General features: G+C 40.6%; 1 pseudogene; it reads right to left on the minus strand.

Moving 5' to 3' along the window:
- Positions 1-243: 243 nt before the first annotated feature.
- LOC118719007 overlaps positions 244-20,011 on the minus strand; it is a 146,507-nt pseudogene continuing 126,739 nt past the window's right edge.

Consider the following 20,011-nt stretch of genomic DNA (forward strand, 5'->3'; position numbering starts at 1 on the left):
TCAGGAGAACTTGCAAAGTTGTGGCTTTCCCCAGCTCCCCGACAGGTCTGATCTTGAAGTCCTACACTTGTCCATATAAGCTTCGTCACAGCATTAACTGAGTAACTCAGGTAATAGTACTTAAAAGATACTTATGTAACACCTGAGCTAAACCTTGAAGCCGTTTCAATGGTTTAGTGGTCCATATATCATATGAACATTACTATTATATTAATGAAATCAACACATTTTCAATTTCTTCTCTCACTTTTTCTCTTTCCCCTTTTGGATTTCCTTTTTGTGCCCTGCAGTCACCAGTTCCTAGGGTACAATCAAAATACTCCTGTCATGGCTGCATTGAAGATCATTTGGACTGACTGGCCTACCTTCATCATTTAACCTACTAAAAATACCATGATAAAGATTACACAGTTTCTGTTTCATTGTGTTAATAGGACTGTTACACTGGGCTTGCTGGCAACTGAGAGTTTCCTCCTTTGCTTGCAAATTACATACCTCATCTTCTGAATTCAAAATTAAGTCCAGTTTGCTCTTATGACAGTTCTGAGCAGCAACTTCAATTGTGTCTCTTTGTTTAATATCATGGATGAGTGACACTTATAGATATGTCAGGTAGTACTTGCTTAGCATGCTGTTGAAAGGATCAACACTCATGCGGACAATTTCATCTACAGAAAAAGGGATGTGTGGAGCTTTAGTATGGCATCCATTATAACATAAGTTTCTGTCTGTGTCATTCCTGTACCTACTCGTTATGTGACTTCCCAAGCCATGAAAATGATTCAGAAGTGGATTCTGATATACTTGGCTGTAAATGGTTGTGGAATATGTTGAAATGCAAGGTCCCTGTGGAAACCAGAATCACTCCAGAGGTCCATGTGACAAAGCTTACTAGGGTCTGGATAGTAGCCTCCTATAGCCTCTTCTAAGGCATGGTGGGAGATATTCAAGGTCGCTACTAGAACCTATAGCACCTTCACACATAGAGGAATTAGACTTAGTGGCAGAGGGGCTATTATGGCTTGACTTTAATAAAAGCCCAGAATCTGAATTTGGTTCTTCAAAAACTATCCATTGGATCAAAAGCTTATTTTGTATCCCAAGACATTAATTTTATCTCATAAATATGCTTATATCAAGGTCATATAGGTCTTGGCTTGTTAGATTCCTTATCTGATGGTCAATAAGTGGAACAAATCCTGTCCTATTAGTTCCAGGATGGGTGGATTCAGGATTGGTGATATGAGAATTTAACTGCAGAAAAGGTACTTGTAGCTGTGGAGTCCTTGTAACTGAACCTCTTCTAAATGCACTGTAACATGGCCTTGTGGAGATTCACACTGTGACGTATAGCCTGGCTAAAATTCACATTATAATATGCTGAAGAATTCATACCATCACTGATACTTCCTGGAAGAGGAGGAGTATCTCTCAGTGAGATGCCCTGAAAAGGGAAGGGAAAGCCTGGCTCAGGGGTTGAGCACCAACCTATGAATCAGGAGGTCAGGGTTTGATTCCCAGTTAGGTCACATGCCTGGGTTGTGGGTTCAATCCCCAGAATGAGGTATGCAGGAGGCAGCCAATCAATGATTCTGTCTCATCATAGATGCTTCTATCTCTATCTCTCCCTCTCCCTTCCTCTCTGAAATTAATAAAAATATTTTTTTCAAGGAAAGGGGAAAGTACTTTAATACACATAATCCAATTTCAAAGGTAGTTCTAGTACCTAATTTAGAATTTTCTTTCCTTGTTTTTGTCAGTTCCTCCGCACAAATGGGGATATGCTGTTGACTATGACTAGCTTTCCCTAGTTAAATAACACAGGTAAATCCATACAGGAGAGAACTTAGCACAGAAGAGCACTTCTTTGTACCAGGTACATTGATGTGGGTTAGAATATCATTTCCTCCTCAGAACAGCCATGCAAGAATGGCATTATTACTAGCATTAAAGGGAGGAGGGAAACAGGTGTGGAGACATGAATGGTAGAATCAGGAGTGAGCCCATGTGTCTCTGAGCCATCTGCCATGGCTGTGAGTGTCTGTGCCTGTAGAGTCTCTTAGAAACATACTACAGTGTCTCTACCAATACCCAGGCCACCACCTGACAGGGATGAGGATGGTTCTGGAACTTCTAGGCTGCCAGCAGGGAAGACTTTCACCACTGTTCACTGGTCCAAGTCCCTCACTAAATGCTGAGAGGTCCCCAGCCCCCAAATAGCCATCCTCCCTCCAGTTACGCAAAATTCACCCTCCAATCTTTTCACTTATAAAAACAGAAATGCTAAATTGCCTAACCATGTCTCTCATTTTGAGGCATGTCACTCTGTACACTTGGAAGTTCACAAATTCATAAGGCAGATATTTTCACACAAAATGCGAAGTACGAACTGCACAACTCAAAAACGGCATTTTGACAACGTGCCAAGTTTCCAGTGCTTCTTATTTTATTCCTGTGACAAAACTAAGCCAGGCTCACTTCCCTCTGATGTATGACTCCCATGAATAAAAGCTGTTCCTAGACACTAATTCACATCACCTCTTTGACTGCCCACTGTGCCCTCTGCATTTGTCTAGAAAGTGGGTGAGTTTCGGAGAAGATATGGCACCCCACCCCTGAACTCTATTGATCACTGTACATGGGGCACCTCATTAAGCAGTTGGTGTCACCTGCTAATGCAGCAACCCAGGTTTCAGTTAATGACTTTGGTAATTCTGTGTGTTTTTGTTTTTGTTTCTGTTTTTTTTTTGAGAGTTTGGCTGTAGGGAATTCTGGCTCACTCTCAAACTCAAAAGCACCAGAACAAAGTCTTTAAGAAAATTCAGGACATCCAAGTGAGTGAGAAAAATACGTTATTTCTTTTAAGAAATGATTTTCCAAAGCTTGCTAATTAACCAAATAAAAACAGGTGGTGGAGACTTGACTGCTTCCTCTCCTAAGGGTAACAGTTCAAAAGAAGTTGAAGGAGAACTAGACTGGATAAAGTCAGGGTCCATGGATTTCTACTCACAGCTCTGCCTCTAGCTGTGTGCCTGAGCCATGTCTCTGGTCCTCAGTTTCCCACTTATAAAAATAGATGGGTATATGAGTTGTTAGTGTCCAGAGACAATGAACTCAAGGTTATCTACTCAAACTAATAAAACTCCCGAGAAACTATTGTACACCACCAGAGTGGCAACCTATAGTCTTATGATTAGAAGAAATATAACTATCAATCAGATTGGACATAGCATAGATTTCAAGCTGTTCAATTTCCAACTGCATTTAAAATGCACCCCCTCCCAACCCACCCCAAAAAAAGCCTTTCAATCACTACTGTGCTGAGCAGTGGTCACAGTTTGGGTATTGATAGTGAGGGTCACCCAGAGAATTAATTGGATGAGAGATACATAAGTACCCAGGATTTTGCTTGCCACCATCACTTATTGTATAACTGTAATACTGTTGTTCTTTAATTCATTGCCCTGAAAATGATCCTGGGAAGAGAGTAAGAAATCTGCAGTATTGTCACATTAGGAGGATACTTACCTTTAAAAATTGACTCTATTCCCTGCCATGTTCCTTATTCATCTCATAATTCCTTTCTGCTTTTTCCTTCCCAATTTACAACTGATTTACACACAAATGACAATATTTTTGTTCAAGCTGCAGAATCCCCAAATCACATAAGCAAGACATACAATAGTCTTGCTAGCAGCTAGTCCCATGCTCAGTCAGAATATGCACTCAATACCTATTGATTGATGGATTTATCTAAGGCTGGGATCAGCCTTTCATTCTCTGTCCCACTGTGCTGTAAGATCATGCACATGGTGTTTCTCACTCAAATGACCTGTCTCTTATCCCCCAACTGGTAAAATCCAGGTGACAGCATCTGTCTCTACACATCCCCCAGAATTTTGCAGCAACTGGTGGAGTTATACCTATGAACTATTCTGAGCTCTTCAGAAAAAGTCATACCACTCACAGAAGGCCATGTGATTGGGAAGTACTTATTCACACAATGGATGACAGCATTGACATGGATGATTTCATGAAATTGAAGAACTAAACACACATACACACACTAGCAAGAGTGCAACAGAGGAGGTTCATACATTATGAATTTCTGACAGCTATGAATAATACATTGCTCAAATTTTAACATGCAGTAAGTAAACTTCTAGGTGACATTAATATTTGTATATAAATGTTTCAAAAGTTCCATGTAAATATTCCTATAGTCACTTCAGTTAATTGTGATCAAAAGAACATATGTCCTCAACTCTACACTAAGCCAATGGAGATAGTTTTGGAGAAATGCATGGCTGAATGAATAGAAGAGTAATTGCAAGCCCTCCTTGGAAAATCTACCATCAATTGTATTTTTCTAATCGAGCACTGATTTGGATAACTACAGAAGACACTGGCTACATTTAGCAGTCCATCGCCTTAACCACTCGGCCACCTCGTCAACACTGGCTACATTTAAATATTTTAAAAAGTTAGGAGAGAGATTACAAAAAAAAGAGGTGGCCAATTATATCAATTGACTGTTCAGCTTGTTCTAAACTAACAAAGCAAGGATCTGAAAAGTTGAAAATATAGCTTTAGACCTTTATAGGAGAAAGGCAAAGTGAGCAACTTTTAGAGAGCAGTCATCCAGAGAAAGCCAGGTCGCACCCCCTCTCATGAATCACCAGGGAGAGACAGGGATTGATGAATACATCTCAGGCCTTGGTCTTATCCTCAACTTCATACTTGGAAACTTACTAGTAATTGTTAGTGTCCCAGAGACAATCAACTCAAGGTTACCTACTCAAGCTAATAACACTCCTGAGAAACTAGTGTACATCATCAGAATAGCAACTTATAGTTTTATGATTAGAAGAAATACAACTATCAAGCAGATTGGGGACTTGCATTGGCCTAATCAGTACATTTTATCCTTGAAAAAAAAAAGTCAAAATATTAGAAAGTTTGGTGATTTAGAAAAGGGGTTGGAATAAAGGGACAGAGAGCAAATATTTTAGCCATATAATCTGGTCAGCTACTCAACTGCAACCGAGACGTGGCCTAATGAATATTATCTAGAACAGGGGAAATTGACTATATGAGTTGATGCTAAAGGGAATGAGGATCAAAAAGGTGGGGGTTTTTTTAAGGATATTACCAATGGGTACTCTCTCTCTTAAAAAATGTTCTGATAGAACCTTAAGTATTTCCATTTCTCTCTTCTTTGACATGTCGTTGGCAACTTTCTTTTGGAATGTTCTATTCCTACTTTAGGAATATTAATAACTCTTATGATAAAATTAAATGGAAAACACATTCTTAAACTTATAAGAAAAAAAATGTGAGAGATAAGAAATAGCCGATCCTCTTAATGATTAATGGAATAAAACTTGAACCCTAGGCAATACCACATGAGGGGAAATACTAAGGATCCTGGTTGCAATCCAAGAGAAGTTCAGCTCAGGGTGTTTTACTGGGGCTTACACAACTCATTCCTTCTCATTTTACTCTGGCCCAAGTATCAGGGAAATTCCTCCATGGTCTTTCTTTCCCCACTTCTCAGAGAAATATACTTGTGGTTGTGAAAAAGAAACCTGGTGGACAACGAACAGGCCACAGCAGTCTTTTGTTTTGTTTTGCTTTTGGTTGCAGAAATGGGGTCACTGTTAGATCATGTCTATCCAGACTTCCTGGGTTCAGGTTCCTCAGCATTTGTGGTCCATGGACCGTGTTTGCTCTTGGTCTTCAGAGCTGCCGATGTACTTTATCCCTATTTCCCCATTGTGTTAGCATCTGCCATTGCTTACGTACTCTATATGCTCTCTCTAAGACAAATGGAAGAAAGCTGTCCTTCTTTTGATACAATACTACTTTCATCTCAGCCTGAAAGTCTAAAAATTAACTATGGGTGTCTGAAATTACATATAGGATTTATGTAGACTGATAGGTACATTTTTCTCAAGAAAATGCACACACCTTTCTACAAATTCTCAAACAAGTAAATGATACCCACAAAATTGAAACAATTGACCATATTGTAATTGTTTAAGTGGAAAATGCATCAAATGCATAAATCTGATTTACTTGTGCAATTTCAATTATATGAATTTAGCAGAGAGAGAGAAATCACAGTGTAAATAATGCAGATAAAATAATAACAATAACAATAAATAATAATGATTATACAAATAATCCATCCACCTCTGTGCTCAATGAATGCATACCAAGCTTGAGCCTGAGATGCAGACCTAAATCTGCAGTCCTCACTTGGGAATAAATGTCGATGAGGCTATAATATTTCTTCTAAGAACTACAAGAAGTGCATTAAAGAACATTACCCAAGAAAGATGTTCTCTCTGAGACCATGATCATGACAGACCTAGAAAGAGGAAAATAATATACACTTTCTCCCAGAAGAGTTTGTATTCTTGCTTCCCCCTCCCTAGCCTCTTTTATTTCCTTCTCCCTTCCCACTGCCATGCCAACACCTTTCTCTTTTACCATCCCGTTAGAAATGCTGTCTCTGAAATTTCATAGAAGGCATCATTCACATCACTTCTGACTGGAAATTATGCAGTGTTTCTACTTTTCCTAGACATAGAATAAATTTACAAGCTTAAGCTAACATACAGAAGGAGGACAAGGAAGGATGCAGAAACATGTAACCTAAATTTGAATGTCAGCTTAAGTTCTCACCTATCTAGCTACCTGGTACCCTTCTGGAGTCACCAACCTTGCCCCACACAGGAGAGCCTAACACAGAACACAAAGCAGCCTCTCAGGCAAAACCAGGCCAGCAGCCTCCTCAAATACAGCATTTGAGTTCTGGGGTCTAGTCAGAGTGAGTTTCCAGAGAAAACAATTACTTTGGATTTTTAGATAATGGTCACTGATCATTATTATATTTGTTGTTTAAAGTAGCCTAAAATTCAAAGCTGGGGGTGGGAGGGCAATGGTAAGATATGTACACATATAATACCTTAATTAAAAAATGAAAAAATAAATAAATAAATAAATAAATAAATAAATAAATAAATAAAATTTAAACCCTTCTATCCTCAAGCCTCATCTCCATCCTGTTGCCTTTTCTGAACATTTTGCTCCTACTATTTTTCCCTATTCTCTTAACTCCACTAGCAGAGAAAATTGGAAGCATACAGACAATTATTCTCTGATAAATGGAAAATTAAATGATATTAGCTTAGGAGAACTCTGTGGATCACAAAAGCAAAACAATGTCCTCTAATATCAAAGTTCACTAATCTTCAAGCCTCACCTCCTGGCCTGGGACACAGAGAAATGAATTAAAGTTCAGTGATTAAAAACAAACAAAAAAACCAAAGGGGCCTCTGTCAGCTGGTCTGATTATAAAACACACTAATAATATTCCAGAGCAAAAAATAGCATGGACATAAATACACACACACAGTGAGAGCCTAAGAATGAAAAGATAATGGCTTCGTATGGAGGATGACAGAGGTGACGGGATCAGAGTGGCCTGTAGACCTAGGCAGAGACTCTCCAGCATGGAAGAAGGACTCACCCTATTCTCCAAAAGGGTGAGGTGCACATTGGTCAGGACGAGGCAAAGAGGCAGAGGTGCTGGGAGGGTCCAGCTCTATGGCACCCACTCTGGTGAGGGAAGACTCTGAAACAACTAGTAAGAGCAATCAGAGCAGTGAGGACCTCCGTTGCAGAAGTGGAAGAAGTACCAGCTAGACTAGGATAAGAAGAGGGATGGAGCTCAGTGTCTTGGCTGCAGGGGCAGTATTAATGAGGCCACAAAGGAGAGAGCTGAGTATCCTAGCCTCTCCCCTAGGCATGGCCAGGGGAGCTCCGAAAGAATCTTGTATATCTGAGATCTAGCACAGTATCTGGCTCATAATAAGTGGTTAATAAATAATTGAGAAAGGGAGGAAGAGGAAGAGGAAGGGTGAAAGGGAGGGAGGAAGGGAAGGAGGATAAGAGCTTGGCTGGTGAGAGCTCCAAATCAATTTATTTGAGTGTTCATTAGGTTACCCATAAGGTCTTATTTATCTTTCCCATGATTGCCTCAGACCTAGAAATGCCTATTACACTTCCATGGAAACATAAGACAATCATAGGACCAAAAGAATTACATCTGAAGAAATAAATAGAAAAATAATCAATAAGTACCTTTTGATTATATGTAGTCATTAAGAACAGAAAACTATGTATAACCCAACCTGATGTGGAAAATTTGAGCATAAAAAATAGCAAGGCTTTGAATCAGCCCAAGATGACTCATTTGGTTTCAGGAAGAATCTCTTCCCATCTGAGTGTTAATGTCAGTCTGTTTTCAAGCAGTCTTTTTTAAACCTCTTAGGCTAGGAAGGGGAAGTACATTATGGCTCATGGATTTTTTTTTCTTTGTGGTTTTCAAATGACAAAATCAGTCCATATGTGTTCACATGTTTACAAGGCAAAACTATACAGAGTTTCATAAAGAGCTAATCATCTCCCCAGCACCACTGTGACCACCTTCACTCCATCTCTCACCCCTTGTCCAAAAAGCATAGTATGAAGGCTGGTGTGTGTCTTTCAGACCTTTACCCTCATTCATCTACATGCATCCAAGCAAATATATATATATGAATAGACCCATATAAGGGTATGGGTCTATTCATTTTTCCCTGAATAGACCCATACCCTTAATATGCAACCTGCTTTTTTCACCCAAAAAGATCATTAGCAGCCATAGATTATATACTATATTTTTTTATCTTTTCTAATTCCTTGATATATGTGTCACACACAGAAAATCAATGTCACATAACGCCATCAGAGCATACACACGGTTGTATACAACCTTTCTTCTCTTTTGTTCTTTCTTCTTTTTTCAGCCCTTACTTCTTCCTGTTGCCCCTCTTCTCTCTCACCCCACCACTATTCATATTTCCTGGATGGAAAGTGGGCTTTCTTGACCAGTTTGCCTCTTTCGTTTCAATCTTGAAACTGGAATCCAACTGGAAAGGTCAGTGCTCCTGTCCCTCTCAGGAACAAAGTCACGCAGCTTTCTGATCCTGCGAGCTCTGGAGACCTTGGTCCCTGCTCACATCAAGGGGAACTGACCTGTACACAAAGAACTCAAGTGCTAGGTAATGGTCAGTGTCCTAGTCCAGCATGAGCATTAGGACAGGCTGTGGGGCTCCAAAGGAAGCCACCTGATCAAATGCAATCAATAAGGCACCATCAAAAGAAAGGGACTCCATGGAGGGGTCCTGTGGCCTCCAAAGAAAGGGAAGATTATTGGCATAAAATAATGGGGGAAAAGGCATGTTAGAGAGCAAGACAGACCACAGCCCTCTTTTACTCCTTTTGGCTACAAGAATGAAACAAGAAATGACAAAGTAATGCCATTAGTAGTTCAAAAATAAAGACCCAGCTTACTTATTACTTAGTGCAATCATTTCCTTGCTATGACTACACCTTGAATGTAATTTGAATTGCACAGAAGATATTTCCAAGGTCTCTGCTGCCACCCACAGTTTGAGGTTGGAAATGTGGGTTAAAATCCTCAGCAGCAGTATGAACATTGTCTAAACTGACCTATTAAAGTACTGCTATTCTATACTTGTATGGTTTTTAATGTATTCATACTTGTCCTTAAACACACACACAGAATAGTTTGATAGGTGATGAATAAACAGATTTAACACTTGAATTCAATTAAACTCATTCCAGGTTTGGCACTTTTCCCACAGCCAGTAAATCAGCTTTGTCAAAATTGGACTTGTCATTTAATTAAGCCTGAGCATTAATAGTCCCGTGGCCTTCAGAGACATCCTTATGTCTAACTGAGCTAGTTTAGATTGTCAGGGTAAAGAGACAGTACTTAAGAGGACGGAAATGTTGCAAGTGAGACCATATTACAAAGCCTTCTGTCTAGAATGCAAATGTTGTTGCAATATTGTTCTAATGGTGGATGAAGATTCTTTACCTGTGGATGAAGACTCTTTTTGATTTAAGATGAGATGGAGATTGAACACTCCCCATAATTCATGAGGAGGATATTACTACCAACATTTTATAGGTAGGAAATGGAAGCTCCAAGAAATTAATTATTCACTTCTTTAAAGGCTTTTGCCTACGAGCAACAAGGAACATTCATTTACTTAGAACTTTACAACCAATATTTGTTACTTTAAATAATAATTTTAAATGTTATCAAAAGGTAAGAGACTACCAAAAAAAAAGAATTCCATCAAAGAATATACGAGTATATAAAAAACTTTTTTGTTGTTGCAAGAGTCTTCTTAGCTCTAAGACCCTTAACTCTCTGACAACAGGTTTCAGCAAACTGAGTCATATCAAATTCCAACAGTGGTCAGTGAATTCCAACTTAGTGACTGATCAAGCGAAGCCCAAACTACTCCAGTGAAAGAAAGGCTTGTCTAGTCTATGTGTTCGAATATGGCTAGTTTGGGAGATAGGTGATGTCACTTTTACATCAATAAAGAATATTCTGGGACCTCAGTCTGTAAATTAGCAGGAAGTCCAATTTTCCCATGGACCTTCTACTCTTAACAGCTTCAGGAATCACTAAAGGTGATTTAAAGGTGTTTACTAGAGTTGCAGACCCAGTCCTGATGGTCCTTGCCACTTCCGGTGGAGCAGAAAGTCAGCAAGCACAGTATGCACCATGGCCCCAGCCGCTTGGGGTGCTGGTTGCTCCTGACACTGGCTCCCACCAGGATGCCATGGCTGCTTTCCTCTTCATCTGCCATCACTTTGACCTCAAGGATGAAATATGTGAACTAGAGGCGGGGTGGTCCCTCAGCCTATCCTGTGCCCTCTCCCAGTCTGGGAACCCTTGTTCCTTATTGTTCATTGCTCCTGCTTATTTCACTCCAGCTGTAGCCCAGGTCCTACCCCTTACTTGCCAAACAGCACAGATACCCACAGGGAACATGTTACAACTAGACTTTCCTAATAGAAGCTCACTCACCTACCTCAGAAATGCTTCTGGAGACTTTTCTCAACCTTGCCTAAAGACCCAATGTTAACTTCTCCTTGGGATGCCTAACAGTGAGAATTCCCATTCTTTTAGGTCAAGGTCTGCCTGCACGAACGAATATGAGAAGAACAATGGCAGCTGATTGTAAGGCCCCTGTGACAATCACACAATACAGATTCTCCTTGACTTACAGTGGGGTTACATCCGGATAAGCCCATTGTAAGTTGAAAATATCATAAAACAAAATGCACCTAATACACCCAAACTACCAAACAATGTAGCTTAGCCTAGTCGACCTGTACTCAGAAAACAACATCCAAACATGCTGGTAATGCAGTACACTACAGAGTGTGTCTGCTTACCTCATGATTGCAAGGCTGACTGGTAGCTATGGCTCACTCCTACAGCTCAGCATCATAAGATAGGAGTATGTATCCCATATCACTAGTCCAGGAAAAGATAAAAATCAAAATTCGAAGCACAGGTTGTACTGAATGTGAATTGCCTTCACATCGTTGTAAAGTTAAAAAAATCACAAATCAAACCATTGTAAGTCGTGGACTGTCTGTAGTCCGATACCTGTTCTTCCCCTCCACCCCACAAAGACTGGGTTATTTGGTCTTAAATGGCATCCTGCATAGGACATTTGTATTCCAGGCTAGAAAGGAATATACAAACTCAGGCCTGGCACTTTCCAACCTGTCATCATTAAGGTTTAAAAGCAACTGTGAAGCCCAGACTGAATTAGCCACCAGGATACACTGCATGGCTTTAACAGGCAAAGTCATACATTATCTTCAATTTAGACAGTAGCCTGAGAGGCCCAACACAGGGCCAGTCTGCCTGGGTCTAAACCCTGGCTCTGCCACCTTCCTAGCTCTGTGACTTTAGACAAATGACTTAACCTCTCTGTGACTCAGTTAACTCAGCTGCTGAATGAAGTGGGGGAGTTCTGAAGATTAAAATCAGTTATCCTATACAATAAAAGCCTAATATGCAAAGTGACCCCTCAGGCAGGCAGCGGACCAGGAGTTCAACTGGGAGACCAGGAGTTCTACCACTCGCTATGACACATGCTGACCACCAGGGGGTGGCACGGACATGGTGGGTGTCGGCAACATGGCGCTGGCAACTGGCGGCAATAGAGGTGCTCTTGGTCCCAATGGGCCCCCGATAAGAGCAGGACCATGGCAGGATGGTGGAGCAGGTGAGAGGATGGTGCCAGGCCAAGGAGGGTGTGACTGGGGGCTCGTCAGCCCTACTGATCGCCCTGCATTCAGTGACCAGCGGCATCTCTGACACTTCCATTACAGAGAAAGGGAAAATAGCAATCTATATAATAAATGCCTAAGACACCTTTACAATAGAACGACCAGAACAACCAGTCATTATGATGTGCACTGACGACTAAGGGGCAGATGCTCAATGCAGGAGCTGCCCCCTGGTGGTCAGTGTGCTTCCATAGGGGAAATGCTGCTCAGCCAGAAGCTGGGCTCACAGCACAGCAGGAGTGGTGGGAGCCTCTCCCACCTCCACAGCTGTGCTATGGAGCAGTGAGCACTAAGGAATGAGGGTTCCCAGACTGGGAGAGGGCACAGGCTAGGCTGAGGGACCGCCCCCCGCCCCTCCAGTTCACGAATTTCATGCACCAGGCCTCTAGTATTAAAAACTTTCTTCTAATTATTTTCCTTTCAATGTGCACAAATCCGTGCACTAGGTGACCAGTTGTAATTGTAACATTATTCTATAAATATCAGTTATTATTATTGTTACCCAAAGGCATTGAATTTAAAAAAAAAAAAAACTGCCAAAGCTACACATAGAAAGTTGGGGTAGGGGGAAGCCCACAGAATGACACTAACTAAAATAATTTCGAGACTTATAGTAACATAACCCTGTTACATTAGCTGAGGTTGCAAGTAGGGTGTGCTGAAGAGTTTTGCAGGAGGCCAGCACCTGTGGAAGTTGTGAACACTGGCTCCAGCCCAGCACTTGAACATCCAAGCACTGAGGTTCAATGCCATTTTTTTCTTTAAGTTAAAATTTTAAATTGGCCCATGTCACATTAACCTAAATCAGAACCTCTACTTTAAAGTTCGGAATTCAATTAGCAGAGACAAGTAATTACTTTTACCTCACTGGCCTGCAATATTCTTCAGAGAGAGGGAGCTCAGACTTCACCTCTGGCAATGGTTCCAAGATGTGTCACTGTGGACCTTGCCTCCCACACACCTGGCCAGATGGCCAGAATGAGCCCTGGATGGACCCCTGCAGCTGCCCCCTAGATCACATCTCATTTGGGAACAGAAACCCAGATCTGTTATCCTCAGCTCTGGGAAGAGCTCCCTCGCAACGCTGGCTGGAAAAAAAACATGCAGGATATCTTGCTAATAATTTCATTCAATCCTCAGGAAAAGTCACTCAGTAAGCTTTCAAATCATATCAACAGCTCTCTCTAAGGGTGTGTGTGTGTGTGTGTGTGTGTGTGTGTGTGTGTGTGTGTGTGTGATGGTTGTGTTTGATAACTGAGCCCTGGGGTGTGTTTCAAGTGCATCAGGCCTGGAGTTAGGGATTCTGAGTTAAGTCCTGACTCGGCCACTTACAACAGAACCTGGAGTGTGATTCACTTCATTTAAGTGAGCCTTGATTCCCCATGTGTAAATCATGCTCTCTCCTAGATGTGTTCAGTGATTAAATAAGATAATAAAGATTATGTATGTGAGATGACTTAGAAAAGCATAAAACCTGCTATTATTCTGTAATAGTTAGTTTCAAACAAATATCTAACAGAATAACTTTTAGACTCCACCTACTCCCGCAACACATATAGCATAGCAAGCTATTTGATAGCAAACAGTGCCTTTCATATTCACATGCCCAGTGTCTAGCACAGCAATGGAGGCATAGTAAGAGTTTGATATAAGTTTACTGGATGAACAGAAAAGCAAACAATTGATCTGAGACCTGTCCAGTCACCAAGGTGGATACCAACAATTATGTGCTTGACCTGAGATGTTGATTTGGCACCAACCAAAACCTAGTTCTGAAAGCATAGATAGGATGTGGGTAAGTAGAAATTTCAAGAAGAAAAAAAGAGAGAGACATAGAAATGCATAGTACTGAGCAAAGTGTTTGTATTTAAATCATGTTTCAATATAACAGAGTACCTAAAACCAATGGGGTACTTTAAAAAATGTATTTTTATTTAATATGAATTTTAAATATTATTGGGACTCATTTGCCTCCCCAACCAAGGCCCATTCCATTAAAGGATAGAAACTGTGATGCTTGGAGAGATAAACTGTTTGTCCAATGTCACCCATCCAGATGTCTTCGCAGATGTCAGGTCACTAAATGTCAGGTCTTCGAACTTTTTGCCAGGGCTCTGGGCCTCAAGGGTACACCAGGATGACAATGAAAGGACTCTCAGGTAGCATAGTGCACAGCAACAGTTATCCATTGTGACTTACCCCCAGCTCAGCTCAGCTGGAGACACCGAATCCCTGCAGCAGAAGGCTCAAACCCCCTATCTTAGGCTGAGAATAGAACCATCCCCACCATCAGACGTAGATGGAATTAATCAACCTTCCTAATCCCAGATAACCCAAGATGATTACATAGAGCTATATTCTTCCTCACCCCACCTCTGACACTCTTATCTTGGCTTCTGTTCCAACTCTCATAAACTTGGTCCTGGCCAGAGGTATGTCCCCAAGAGACTGAACCATCTGTCCTCAGACCACAAATAGCATTGTAAATGTCATGGTTCTCTCTGGCCCCCAGATCGGATCCCTGGCAGTCATAGAAGCCCAGATCGGTCTTTATTTACTGCTGTGAAGACTGGAATGCAGCTGTTTTCCTTCCTAATACAGTGACTCTTGAACAACATGGGTTTGAACTGCATGGGTCCACTCATATGCAAATTTTCAATAAACATATATAGTACTATAAATGTATTTTCTCTTCCTTTTGATATATCAATAACACTTTATTTTCTCTAACTTATAATACATATATACCCCGTGTTTCCCTGAAAATCAGACATCCTCCGAAAATAAGACCTACTTACAGGTTTCCTTCTGAGTGAAATATAAGGCATCCCCCCAAAAATAAGGACCCCCCAAGCTAAACATGAGAGATTTGGTCCACTGATTCTGAAAGAAATGGAGTCACAAGAAATTCAGGAATTGGATTGTTATGATGATGTTCCAGAAAGTGATGACATGATTGTCACTGAATAAATGAGTAAATTCTTGATACTGTAGGATTCACAGTTTGTCTGGTTTGTGTTGACAGCTACCGTACTACCGTACCGTATACAGGTAATAAATTTCCTTTATTTTCATTTAACAATAAATGTGAACCGTATTCTTCTTCATGGAAAAATAAGACATCCCCTGAAAATAAGACCTAGTGCATCTTTGGGAGCAAAAATTAATATAAGACACTGTCTTATTTTCGGGGAAACAGGGTAACAGTCAAAATAATCTGTCAATAAAGTGTGTTATCAGTAAGGCTTTCAAAGAATAATAGGCCATTAGTAGTTAAGTTCTGAGGGAATCAAAAGTTAAATGTAGATTATTGATTACACGGGGGGTCAGTGCCCCTAACCCCATTCTATTCAAAGGTCAAGTGTAGTGACTTTCCCATGGTTCATTGCAGTGGTTCTCAAGTGTGACTGCACACTGGAATCACCTGGAGAACTTTACAACCATTCATACCTGAGTCCCACTCCCAAAGTCTAGAGTGCAGCCAGAGTATCCAAAGTTTCAAGATCACCCTGGGTTATTCTAACAAGCAGTCATGGTTGCAAATGACTGGTTTAGTGTTCCTAACCAATCACCTCTAGAGCTTGTCTAAATTTGGAGTCTCGGGCCCCATATAGGATGGTTGCATACACTTAGGCTAGGGAGTGGGAATATATGTATTTTTTATAAACACAAGCTTCTGACGCAGGCACTGGGTACATACAAACTGCTCAAAAGGCTCAATTAAACCAAGGAGCAGAGGCTGAATTATTTTTCATACCATCTTCATAGAAAAAAAGAAAAATCAAGTTCGGTCCATGAGCTAGACGATACCTAAATGCCTACAGAAAACTTCATTTGTGCAAGGCCCTAAGGCTCTTTACCTGCCTTGGGGCCTTGCCTTAAATACTTGAGTTATCTTTGTTTAAAAGCTACATTTTTAAGTAGCTCTAAATATGACTACAGCAAGCCAGTGCTTGAACATTCCAAAGCTCTCATCTCGCCTTATGCTTTGCTAAAGGCATACGGCATGCAGCCACCTTGGCACCATTGCCTCCAGATTCCCAAGGAACAGGGAGGCCTTCGCAGCACTGACTCAGTTCACTCTGCGCAGCTGCTGTAAAAGGCAGCTAGGCCTCGGCTCTTCCTTTCTGAAGGTAATACTGTAGAGTCAAGGTGGTGGGAGGGAATTTCAATCTCAAAATAATTGGGGGGGGGGAAATCCTCGTGGTGCAGAATATGTTCAAGAGAGGTTTTTGAACAGAAAAGCTGCTGAATATCCCCAGCTAACAACAGACATCATTTGGTGTAAAGCAATTGGCTAAATCTGTCTCTATATTTCTCAGTAATATGATAAATGTAAGGAGAAGCAAATTTGTCTCGGCATTCCACAATGTGATAAATGACAGGAAACGTAATTGTGTAATGCCAATAGCACCAGAAAATTGCAAATCTCCAAATGAAATGTTCCTTTCAATCACATAATCAAGTGACTGACAAGGCATTCCAGATATTACCTAAATTACAGCTAATTTTCTGTAGCGACTTTCTGTATCTTGCTCTGCCGCACTGGCAAAAAGGTAGGCAGCAAGGAGAAGCCATTAATGGCATAAAAAGGAGCTTCAGAAGCCTGACTTCCTTTCCTGACGCTTCCCCACAGCACTAATGCAACACACCGCACGCATCTGTGGTCATGGATGTTGTGTGGCCCTCACCAGGCAGATACTACAGGGGACTCTTGATCACCATGGAGACTGAGGCTGGTTTTGAGGTGCTTGTTACCTGGAGAAAGAATAAGGAACACTGGCAGAGCTGTAAATGCTAGGCTTCTGATCAAAACTGTCAGAAAAGGACCCTTATTCCTAATTAATTTTAAAATAGAGAGATTTTCTACTGTGAGGTAAAGGAGCTTTGGGCTGTATTTAAACTGACGTGGTGGTGGGGGGGAACAATTATTATATTAGAAAATGTATCACAAAATCCTTTCATACTTTGTTGAAGAAAGCAAAACCTGACTTGAGTTGGCTTGGGGCATTAAATGGGAGTTTATTATAAGGATAGAAAAACGTTTCCAATCCCCCAAGGACTAAGATGCAGCAGTGTTTCTGGAACCCAGAGAGTGACTATGAATCCCTTTTACTCTCTGATTCTTTTTATTCATCTGTTCCTGCCTTATTAGAAGACCAACATTTTCTGTTGCTCAGTTGTTAGTATGGTTGGGAGAAGGTATCTGTCCTCATGTCTGAGTTTCCCAAATTATACTCTCCTGCAGTAGACACTCATGTCCCTCTCCAAATCCCCAGGGCAGGGGTTCTAAGTGGTCTAGCTTGGGCCAAACTTTCACTGCTGACCTAATCCCTTATTTTCAAGTGGGTGTCTTGGGCACATTATACAAACATGACAGCCAGCAACCAATTTCTGAGAATGGGGAGTTTAGCTTCGCAGTCAAGGGGGTCATTTTAAGCTGGGAATATACTTTCATACAGAAATTGCTACACAATTATTATGTCATCTGAGTCTCAACCATCTCTGAGGTGTTATTTGACAGATAAGAACATCAAGGCTCAAAGAAGGCATACAGCTAGTAAGTATTAGAGCCATAGCTTAAATCTAGGCCTTCTGCCTCCAAATGCTCCTTGGGGGGAAAATAAACAGAGCCAACTTTCTCTCTTCTTTTGCCTTTAAAGTTTATATCATTTATTTTGCTTTTTCTGCCCAAAGCTTATCCAAATTTATTCCTTCAACAAATTCTTAATACATGCACACTTTATGCAAGCATTATATTAAGCCTTATGGGGAATTTGAAGCCTGTCTTCAACATGCTTAATATCTATTAGATAAGACATTTAACAAATTCACCTGCCAAGACTCTTAAGGCCACCAAAAACACAACTCCTGAGAGCATTCACATTTGAGTCTTGGGAATGGCATCTTCCAGAATAGTACAGTGCAGGTTGTAAGGCCCACCATTGTCACAGCTAACCCACTTGTTCCTTTCACATGCTCCTTAGTAGATAGTTAATTTCTGCAATGTAGAGTCTAACTAAGATAAGAATTGTTACTTTAGAATTTTTCAGAACCTGGGAAGTCTCTAATATTAAGAATTCTTGTCTTATGGACAGATGTATGCAAAAAAAAAAAAAACTAGATCACCAACTTACACCATACACAAAAATAAATTCAAAATGGATAAAAGACTTAAGGAAAAGATGAGAAACTTTAAAAATCTTAGAAGAACCTACAGGCAACAAAATATCAGACGTATGTCATAGCAATATCTTTACCAATACAGTGCCTATGACAATAGAAACTAAGGAGAAAATTAACAAATGGGATTGCATCAAAATTAAAAGCTTCTGCACAGCAAAATAAACCATCAACAAAACAACAAGAAAGCCCACTGTATGGGAGAACACATTTGCCAAAGTTATATCCAATAAGGGTCTAATTTCCAAAATGTATAGGGAATGCACACAACTTGAAAAAAAGGAAGATAGATAATACAAATTAAAAAAAAAATGGACAAAGGACCAAAACAGATACTTTTCTAAAGAGGACATACAGAAGGCCAAGAGACACCTGAAAACATGGTTAAAGTCACTAATCATCCAAGAGATGCAAATCAAAAGGACAATGAGGTACCATCTCACACCTGTCAGAAAGGCTACATCAACAAACCAACAAACAACAAGTGCTGGTGAGAATTCAAAGAAACAGGAACCATCCTGCACTGCTGGTGGGAATGCAGACTGGTGCAGCCACTGTGGACAACAGTACAGCGTTCCCTCAAAATATGAAAAATGGAACTTCCATTTGACCCAGTAATACCACTTCTAGGAATATATTCCAAGAAATCAGAAACACCAATCAGAAAGGATATATGCACCCCTCTGTTCATATCAGCACAATTTACCATAGCTAAGATTTGGAAATAGCCTAAGTGTCCATCAGTAGATGAGTGGATTAAAAAACAGTGGTACATTTACACAATGGAATACTATGCTGTTGTAAAAAATAAAGAACTCTTACAATTTACAACAGCATGGATGGACCTGGAAAGCACTATGCTAAGCAAAATAAGCCAGTCAGAGAAAGATAAATATCACATGGTCTCACTCATTTGTGGAATATAATGAACAACATAAATGGATGAACAAAAATAGATCCAGAGAAAGAAACATCGAACAGACCATCAAACCTCAGAGAAAAGGCAGGGGGTGGGGAGGTTGGGATAACAGATCAACCAAAGGACTTGTATGCTTGCATAACCAATGGACACAGACACTAGAGGGGTGAGGCCATGTGCTGAAGTGGGAGTGCCAGGGAGAGGTCAATGGGAGGAAAATGAGACATATGTAATTCTTTAAACAATAAATAGAGATGGGGGGGGGGGAAAGAATACCTTAGTATTTTCTGGCTACTATAGCAAATATCACACACTGGGTGTCTTATAAACAGCAGGAATGTATTTCTCACAGTTCTGGAGTCTGGGAGGTACAAGATCAAGGTGCCAGTATGATCAGGTTCTGTTGAGGGACCTCTTCCAGATTCACAGCAAACACCTTTAGCTGCATCCTCACATGGTGAAAGGGGCTAGATATCTCTCTGGAGCCTCTTTTTAAGTCACTAATCTCATTCATGAGGCTTCCATCCTCAGGACCTAATCACTCCCCAATGGCCCCTTCTAATAACATCACCTTTGGGGACTGGGATTTCAACATATGAATTTGGGGGTATATAAACATTCAGACTATAGCATTCCCTTATTGAAGTAACTGCTTTTCTAGAGGAG

This window comes from Pipistrellus kuhlii, unplaced genomic scaffold (genome assembly GCF_014108245.1).
Source record: "Pipistrellus kuhlii isolate mPipKuh1 unplaced genomic scaffold, mPipKuh1.p scaffold_m20_p_15, whole genome shotgun sequence".
Lineage (NCBI taxonomy): Eukaryota > Metazoa > Chordata > Mammalia > Chiroptera > Vespertilionidae > Pipistrellus > Pipistrellus kuhlii.